Raw genomic sequence first — 9119 nt, 5'->3', positions numbered from 1 at the left:
AGGAGACGGAAGGATGAGGAGAGACAGACGAGTGCCCCCCCTGAGGAAAAAAGAAAAAAAAAAAAAAAACAAGACGCATTGGGCAAGAGCAGGTCTGGCTGCTCGTTTGGTTCTCGGAAGTATCCGTTTGGATGGAATCGCAGTTCTTTGGGGTTTAAATGTAAGGAGAGTGATTTATAGTGAAGGGCAGGCGTTGACGCAATAACCTAGTTAAAGCTGGAGCGAGCGGGCTTGGTATAGGGTCATACAGGGTGAGAGCTATGAACGCTTGGGAAATGGCGGCAATGGCTGATGTCTGAACGCAAACTTCATAGTAATGTTCTCAGATTTGGTTGGGAAATCATTTGGGTGACTTTTCAGTAGGATCAATTTGATTTTTAAGGAGTTAACAGTATGGATGTAGTGGGAAGGAATAGTTCACCCAAAACTGAAGTAAATGACAGAACTTTTATGACGTTCCAAACCTGTATGAATTACTTTCTTCTGTCGATATGCTGAAGAATGTTTTTGTCCATAAAATTGTTTTTGTCCACAATGTGGTACAAAACAACACTAGACTCCAATGACGTTCACTGTATGGACAAAAAAGAAAAAAACAACAACACAGAGACAACTTTCAAAATGTCTTCTTTTATGCTCTGAAGAAGACAGCAAGTCATACAGGTTTGTAACAACATGAGGGTGACTAATTTTTGGTGTACTGTCTCTTTAAGCAGACCTCTGTTGACTTTGGAGTAGAGGAGGATGAAAATACTTTTTTCTGTTTATATTATTTGTGAAGAGGGGTTCGGATTTGACATTTATCATGTCAGAACTCTCGGCCCTGGATAAACACTTCATAAACCGAATAAACATTCTCCTTTCACCGCAACGGACAGAGTGTGTAGACGTCAAGCAAAAAAATGCAACCATAACAAGAGTGGACTTAAATATTTAAGTTAATGTGCTAGAAAAATATAACCTTCTAAAATAAAGGCAAGGGATATGAGAATAACAAAAAAATTGGCACCTTTAATCTTCTATTAATTATATAAAGATAACTAAGATGGGAAATGACGAACGACTTGGCCGTAGTCGCTTTTAAGGTGACCATGTAGTGACCACACTTGCTGCCAAGCCTTTCAAACAAATACAAGTGATTTTAAAGACTAAAGGCTAGAATAGAGAATACACTAAATAACTTTTAAAATCTGAACAGATATTTTACCCAGACTGCGTAAATGGGTACAGGGAAAAAAAAGAAAGAAAAAAAAAACTGGGCATTACACACTACTAGACTTTCAAGTTGTTCCGAACACGACAGACTCATGCGAAAAATCTGTTTGTTGTTTGGAGACATATAACAAATTAAAACAATGGGTTCTAAAATCAGGTCTTGGTGAAATCTGTCAATTCTGACTGCCTAAAATCTGCAACTGGCTTTCAGCAACTCGGATCAACACATTCAGACTGCAAATCGGGGCAAAAAACTGGGCAAAAGTCACGTTAGTGTATTCCAGCCTTAAATTTGGATAGCCTAGATTCCCGCTTCCAAAACTGCCGCACACCCGAGCCCTTCTGGCATGTTGCAAAACGAAATGTCAACAAGGTGACGACCCACCATTTGCCATTAGGAGGTTTATCTTCAGCTCCTCAGCAGCTGGCTGCCACTCCGTGAACTCGCTTTCACAAGCGACAAAGCACCAGCGAGAGTGTGACCTCCCCCAGGGCGCGTAAAGCAGAAATATGACTTGAACAGCAGACCCGGGCCTCATGATCTCATGCCGCAGCCATTTCTGCAGCCTGACTCCAGTAGAGACGCAAAAGCAGGTGACAACACCTGTTTGGTCAAGACCTGTCTGATTTCTTTCATTCGGCTGTCACTTTGGCTCTCGCTGCTCCTCGCTCTGGTATCCGCCACCTGAGGATCCGAGAATAGGCTTAACCGGATAAAAACAGCTGAACAAGGTGGGGAGAAATGTGAAAAGATGAAAATGAACAAACACAGCACACCTGACCACAAAACATGCACTCTGGACCAGAGAGATGCTTTAGGGGCTAACTAGTTCACAACAGTTACTTGTCACCTTTCTGTTTTCAAATTAGTCTTCTGAGTGAGTAAGCCCTCTGATCAATATGGACTGGCAGAACACTTGGGCTTAAACGTGTGAAAGATGTCAACAGAACAGCTCCCGAAACCCCTCAAGAACATGAATCAAATGACTTTACAGAACACGGCCTTAGATTAGAGAAGCTTTTTTGACTTTTCTGAAAGCTAGGGCACGGATTTTTCAGGTACTCCTGGACAAAACTGATCATCTGCTTTTCTAAAATGCTATTTAGAACACAAACTTATTAGCAAAATGGGTCAAGGCATCTGAAATAAAGTCGAACCAGATCCAGAATTTGATCACAATTCCGAGTAGTTTCCAGCTCAGATGTTCCTCTTGTGTCGCTATAAAAACAACGCTCTGTTTGTTTAAGCATCCTGACCAGCACAACATAACATTGACTCAACTAAAGGCATGACTTTGGGGCAGGACTATCGGATTGTCCGACCAACAGTAGATGGGGAAAATGTTGGGAAAGCCCATTTAAAAACTTGTTACATTAACGCAGATGCACAAGTAACGTGTATGTGGAGAACAATGTATGTTATAAGTAAACCGGATCAGCAAAAGGAGTCAGAGCTACTTTAAACTTGGCATATTCTCAAATGTTGATACAGAGTTTACCACAATCCCATCAAAAATGCTACAGATGCAACTGTTTTGGGCTAGGTGATGCATACTCTGTTTTATATAGTTGGAGTTGCAGTTTTTAATCTCTACGGTTCCGTATGCGGCAAACCTGATAGACTGTAACATCAACATTAATTATTAGAACTGAAGCTCAGGGAAATTAAAGTACAACACAGCAATGAACTTGAAGGTCAGTATACTACGTATGGATATGAGTACCAGTGAGCATCGGAGAATTAGTATCTGCACATCTCCAAAAAATCATAACCAATGAGAGTCCCAGAGATGTATAGTTGGGCAGAATGGGGAGGAGCTTACACGTTTACATTTATGCATTTGGCAGAAGCTTTAATCTAAAGCGACTACTTCATTCAAGGTACACATTTACATTTTATCAGTCCTTGCCTTCCTGGGAATCGAACCTATGCCGCTGCTATGCTCTACTGTTTGAGCTACAGGAAAGCTCACCAAAGTTCAATCAAAGAATCTTCACATTTGTACAAGATGCTGATGATAAACACTAGCTTTAGTTTGAGCATTCCCATATTATCAAGGAATTTTTTAAAAATCACAGCAAAAGTCCTTCTAGCAGGTGTTTTCAAACAGAGACCTGAACCCAATATTTTCTTTTTCTTTCTTTTTTTGTAATAAAAGAAAAAAAAACTTTCCAGAGTTTCCAGATATTTCAATAATTTGCTTTGGATTCAGCACAGCAATGAACAAAAGCCAATTAACAACTAATTTAAAAAAATAATTACATTGGAAACAACTAATAAATGTAAATTAACAATCAGACTTTGTCTTCATAACATAATTCTTACTATAAACAGGTCTGCATTCATAAAAATACGAAGCTGCTACTATATTTCAGGAAGGGAATCCCTTGCAAAGGGATCATAAAATTTGGGAGCCCTTGGCATCGAAAACTCCTGGCCTAAAGACCTTCCTAAAAATACCATTACAAAGCAAACCCCACAAATCACATTCAAGGAATCCCACTGGAGCTCTACAACAATTGTATTCATAAGATGCAAATGAAAATTCTAATAAAAAAAAAGCCTGTTGACAAATTTATCAGTAATAATAATTTCTCGCAACACACGCAATCCAGCCGCAATGTAATGCAAGTGTAATTGAGATGTTGTAAGTCAGCTGTGCTGTGATGTCACAAAAGTAGGTTGCTGAGGGGGAATTTCAGGACAGGCGTATTAGCATACCGTCACCAAACAGCACGTTATGCGCACGCTCCTATGCTGACAGGAATTTCAAAACCACTTCTGGGAGGTTGAGTTGAGTACAGTATCTAAAGCTTAATGGTTAATTCGCTAATTGGACCGTTGTCCTCACCAACGACCTACACAATGGCTAACTATTACTGTATATTACTCAGAAGAGAGATCTGCTGGGAATATGACCAAAATTTGCATACGGCCAGTTTCTGACACTAATGAGGCCAATTAGGCGGATGGCGCCCATGGCAACAGGACGCAGGTACCAAAGCCACATGGGGCTGCAAACACGAGGAGGCAATACTGAATGAAACTGAACTTTAATTTTCACTCGAACCTTGACACTCTGATCCAGACCGCGTGGACCGATAGGAATAGTCTCTTGGACAGGCCCCGGTTCCCTCTCTGCCGCTGCTCTTCCTCAGAAATCCTCACATCCAAACTTCAGCTCAAATACATCGAGGGATGAGAAAAACCCTCAACAGGAGGTTTTCTAACAGAGGCGGCGACTGTAGAGAGACGAATGGAGAGGATCTGAATAAAGCTACAGACCTATTTATACAAGATACAGACAGACTTCAAGGTTAAGGAGGAACACAATCTAATACTCTTGCCAGAAGAGAGAAAATACACAAAGAGAAGAAACGTGGAAAATTTTTTTTTTTTAAAAAGCACTGGAGGTGAATCGCTCTGATATCCCCAAGAAGCTGAACGAGAATTTGAAAGATGGTCACAAAATAATAACTTAATTTAGTCAAAGCCATTATGAGAAAGAAACACAGTACACTGTCCTTGTTTTTATGCCAGTCAAGATAATTTCATTTAGATGAATGGGGCTAGTTGTCGCTAATCACTTTAGTATAGGGCTGTTAATTAGTATTTATATAGCACATATTCTACATCCCTAATCCTACCCAATACCTAAATGTAACAAGTACCTCATTAACTATTAATAAGCAGCAAATTAGTAGATTGAGGCAAAAGTCGTAGTTAATGGTTTGTTAATAGCGAAAATTGGGCCTTAAAATAAAGTGTGACCATATATACAAACCATACATCAATGGAAAGCTTATTTATTCAGCTTTCAGATGATGTATAAATCTCAATTTCAAAATATTGACCCTTATGACTGGTTTTGTGGTCCATGGTCATTCATACATATACGTATATACATATATACAGGGTGCAATTTGTGAACAAACCAGATGGGGGGATGTTTAAAAAAAAAAAAAAAAGTTTTCTGCTGGGAATATGACCAAAATTTGCATACGGCCAGTTTCTGACACTAATGAGGCCAATTAGGCGGATGGCGCCCATGGCAACAGGGTTGTAATTGGTTGGCTTGATGCATACGGGACGTATGGGTATCAGGATGTGGGTTGAGTCAATAATGTGTTTTGGAGCTGCCAGCGCATGATGCATTTGATGCCTTACCTTAATGCACCTCTGCAGATTCAGCGAGTACCTGAGGGTAAAGCAACCAGGATGAGACTGCGACAAAGCAGGCTGGTAGTCGTACCTGCAAAGCCACAAGCAGAAGACCGTCCGGCACGTGCACATGTACACGCACAAAAACATTCACGATCATCTGCATACCACACGACAGAAGGGACAAGATCACGGCTGGTATCTCTGTCCCGGCGTCTGCGTGCACCTAGCCAGAAATGGCGTCTCCCGCTCACTGTACTGTTCAGCCACAACACTTAAAATCTCGGTCTTCATTAAACAAGACAACAGCTCATTGTGGCCGTTGCCATGACAACAGGCCCTTCTATTTTTAAGCCGTGCCACTAATCAATTCCTGTTCTGCTGTCGCCCGAGGGAGGGAGGGGCGGTTCAGGAGGAGGGTGGGGGCAGTAGCAGGGGGCAAAGGGGATTATGTATTCACACGTTTACCTCATATTTCTTTAAATAGAATAGAACCATCATTTCTTAATGACTCGCAGAAAGACAATTCTCTGCCGATCCATCAGTCAATATTGCGTGATCATAATTCCCACATTACGGTGACGGTAAACTTCTGCATTCTGTCTCATAATACACTTATGCATCAGTTATCTGTATTAGGTCACAGTAGAGTGAGTTTTGAGCGAAAACATTGTGTATTAATCTTACACTGTCACTCTGAAATAGACTAATGGCGCGCGCTGACTTTCTGAAAAGCCCTGCATGGATTGAGGTGCGTGAACCAGTTTCACGAAACCCAGACGCTTTCTATTAAGCGGGAGCGCTGACAGTTGAAGTCCATTTCTGATTTTATTGTTTGTATTGTCAATGTTGCAGTATTTTACTTGCTGAGGTTTTAAAAAATATTTATATACTCTGTTGGTGGTTGGTGATTTTTTTTTACCCCCCCCGGATAAAAATAATTCAGCAGAGGCAGGGATACAATAGACCAGAAGAAATCCCCCCATCCCCCCTGTATATTATATCATATATGGGTAATATTTTGGAAGTCAATTTTTGTATAGACGCTTGGCTACAAAAAAAGCTATTAAGGATGTCCACTATTATTGCCCAGGAAAAAAAGATACTTTTCATTAATACTCACTGACTTTCTGTGACCACATGCCCCAATAGTTGTTGCAATGGCTTGCTAGCGACATTTAAATAAAAAAAATTTAATTACTTAAATTCAAAAGTCCTAAATTTCAATTCAATCAAATGTAAAAAGCAACACAAAATCATTGTTTTGGCTAACAGATATATTGATAATTAGATAAGATGTATACATCTATAACATTTAAAATATATGACAATGTGTCTAACCTGACATTAATTAACTATAGGCTAATCTTTTAAAATCTTGAAAATCTGCCTTCATTATATAGCTGACCCATGTCTGAATGTATGTCAGTGTGCTGTTATATTCACCTACATGTTTGAAACATATGTCGCATCACAAAAAAAAAAAAAAAAAAAAGGACTTCTGTCTCAAACCTTATAGTTACAGGCCTATATCACTTGTGACATCCTCCTCATGGGACAATAAGCAATGTGACACTCTAATGTACAGTTGATACAACCAGAGTCCACAACCTTATGCAACTGGAGAATGCATGTTCTAAAATAAAGCCTGCATTATTGTGACTAAGGTGCATGCATAATTATGCAAAAAAATATGAATTTTTCCAATAATCATATTTCAGAACAGAAGTCGTGCGGTATGGTTTGCCTGGTCGTGCTTTTAGGGGTATGAGCAATCCTTGTAGCATGCATAAATGCATAACATGTTTGTTTTAAGCAGTGCCGACTGAACTGATGTCATTCTCAGGGAGAATTAGTCTCCTGTTCCTACGTTGTTTAAACAAAAAGAAAAAAAAAAAAAAAGGAAAAATGCTAGAACGTGAGCCATCTGGAGAAAGCGAGGCAGCAAAAAGATTTCAAAATGGGGTTGAATTGGTAAGGAGGCAGGGAGGACAGTCAGGCGATAAAAAAAAAACCCTGCCATATTCAAATCAATCATATGCAAAACACTTAAAAAAAAGAAAATAAAAAAACAAATAATACACCCCCTAATACACAATCCGTGCACACTACCTTTACACACACCGACATGACCAGTGCTTTATCAAGTCGAGATAAAATCTGCAGAGGCTCAAAGTAATGGGCACACAGACATATACTCTAGGAAATCATGATTTCCACCAAGGAACCGGCACTCTGGAAAAGCAGATAGGCTTGGAGAGATGGACTGCGCGGAGTGCACATAGGACCAAAATTTCAAGAAAAGCTCCATCCATACCGGCTGAAGAGAGATCACGCACCCCTTCCAACAGAATGACCCAAGAAACAAAGGCCTGCAGCTGAATGAAGGGATATGGAGAGGATGCTTAAATGTGCTAAGGTTCAATTTGTTAATCTGCTAAACACAGTAATAAGACAAAGACGCATTTGTGCAGGGATTATGGGAACTGAATCTTGTGGTTGCGCATGTACAGAGAGTCAGCTATAATTCTTATCAAGGTTAACTACCACAGGTACGGCAGCTTTCAGAGATTTCCTCAAAGGTACCAGCTTAATTATTGTTTTCTGTTTATTTATACATTTTAGTTAGCCGTTCCAGCCGAAGCTACTCTAAGGATCCAGCAATATCATGTCAAAAGTAAACTTTAACCCGGTAAAGGGGTCCAAGATGATATGAGAGAACAAACATCAAGTAAAACCAGGTCAGATCAGGTGTTATTTAAGTATTATTTGTAGTATTTTAGTTTTTTTTTTTTTTTTTTTAATCAGTTTTCATTTTAATTTTAGTAAGTTTTAGAAATTTTGTTGGGCTTTTCTCTTTATTTATTACTTTTAGTTTTATAAATATTTCTATTTACCTTTATTTAATTTTTTCCAGATTTGGCACTTTAGTACTTTAATTTAAACTTCTTAATTTCAGTTAAATGCCAAGGCAAGTTTCACAATTTTTTTTTATATATCTATTTGTTTTTTCAGCTTTTTTTTTTTATTAAAGTTATAGTTTTATCTTTAACTTAAGGGGAAGCAACCAGTTGCAGCTATCAGTGTTGTTATTGTTAAGTGTTGTCATATTACATTTCCAAATATAACTAACTAACTTAAAGGTATAGTTTACCAACAATTTTGTAACAATTCTTTGTCCATACAATGAAAGTCATCTGGTTCTAAAAACATTAATGGACCCCAATTTAACCCGTACATATTAAAATGTAGTAATAAAAATCATTTAGTTCAGTAAAAGAACAGACACTATTAAAAACTGAACGCGGCTGCTCAATGCAGCATGCCGAACAACAGTCGCATCACAGATCAGATTTCATTTATCCAGTGATGAGAGTGAGTCGAAGATGACTGACAAGAAGAGTGGGGTGAGACAGACAAGACGATCGCGGATGATTTAGTTTCGGGAGATCTGTAAAATAATCCATGTGACATCAGGAGTTCAACCGTCATTTTACGAAGCTACAAGAATACTTTTTGTGCGCAAAAGAAAAAAAAAAAACGACTTTATTAAACAATTTGTCTCCTCCACATCACCCTGTAGCGCCATTTTGGAGAGTATCAGCTGGACGTAAACAGCGTATGCTATTCTGTGTCAGCTGTGTCACGCGACTCACGCCGGATCTGTTTCCTACGTTGTTGTGATTTGATCTGAACGAAAACAGCGTATCCGTGTGACGCAGCTGACACAGAACAGCATACG

The 9119-nt window shown here is 39.2% G+C and overlaps 1 protein-coding gene across 2 annotated transcripts in view; it reads right to left on the bottom strand.

Moving 5' to 3' along the window:
* gatad2b (GATA zinc finger domain containing 2B) overlaps nt 1-9119 on the bottom strand; it is a 43235-nt gene that overhangs the window by 26593 nt on the left and 7523 nt on the right. Inside the window, exon 1 of one of the 2 annotated variants that reach the window (XM_016509755.1) lies at nt 5384-5405. The exons of the other annotated variant lie outside the window; for it this stretch is intronic. The gene's annotated coding sequence lies outside the window, so the exon portion shown is untranslated. Of the gene's footprint in view, nt 1-5383; nt 5406-9119 lie in introns of those variants that run through there. 2 annotated transcript variants of the gene reach the window in all.

Source organism: Sinocyclocheilus rhinocerous, unplaced genomic scaffold (assembly GCF_001515625.1).
Source record: "Sinocyclocheilus rhinocerous isolate Xijiao unplaced genomic scaffold, SAMN03320098_v1.1 scaffold53, whole genome shotgun sequence".
NCBI classification, from domain to species: domain Eukaryota; kingdom Metazoa; phylum Chordata; class Actinopteri; order Cypriniformes; family Cyprinidae; genus Sinocyclocheilus; species Sinocyclocheilus rhinocerous.
This window is presented reverse-complemented; position numbering and strand designations above follow the sequence as displayed.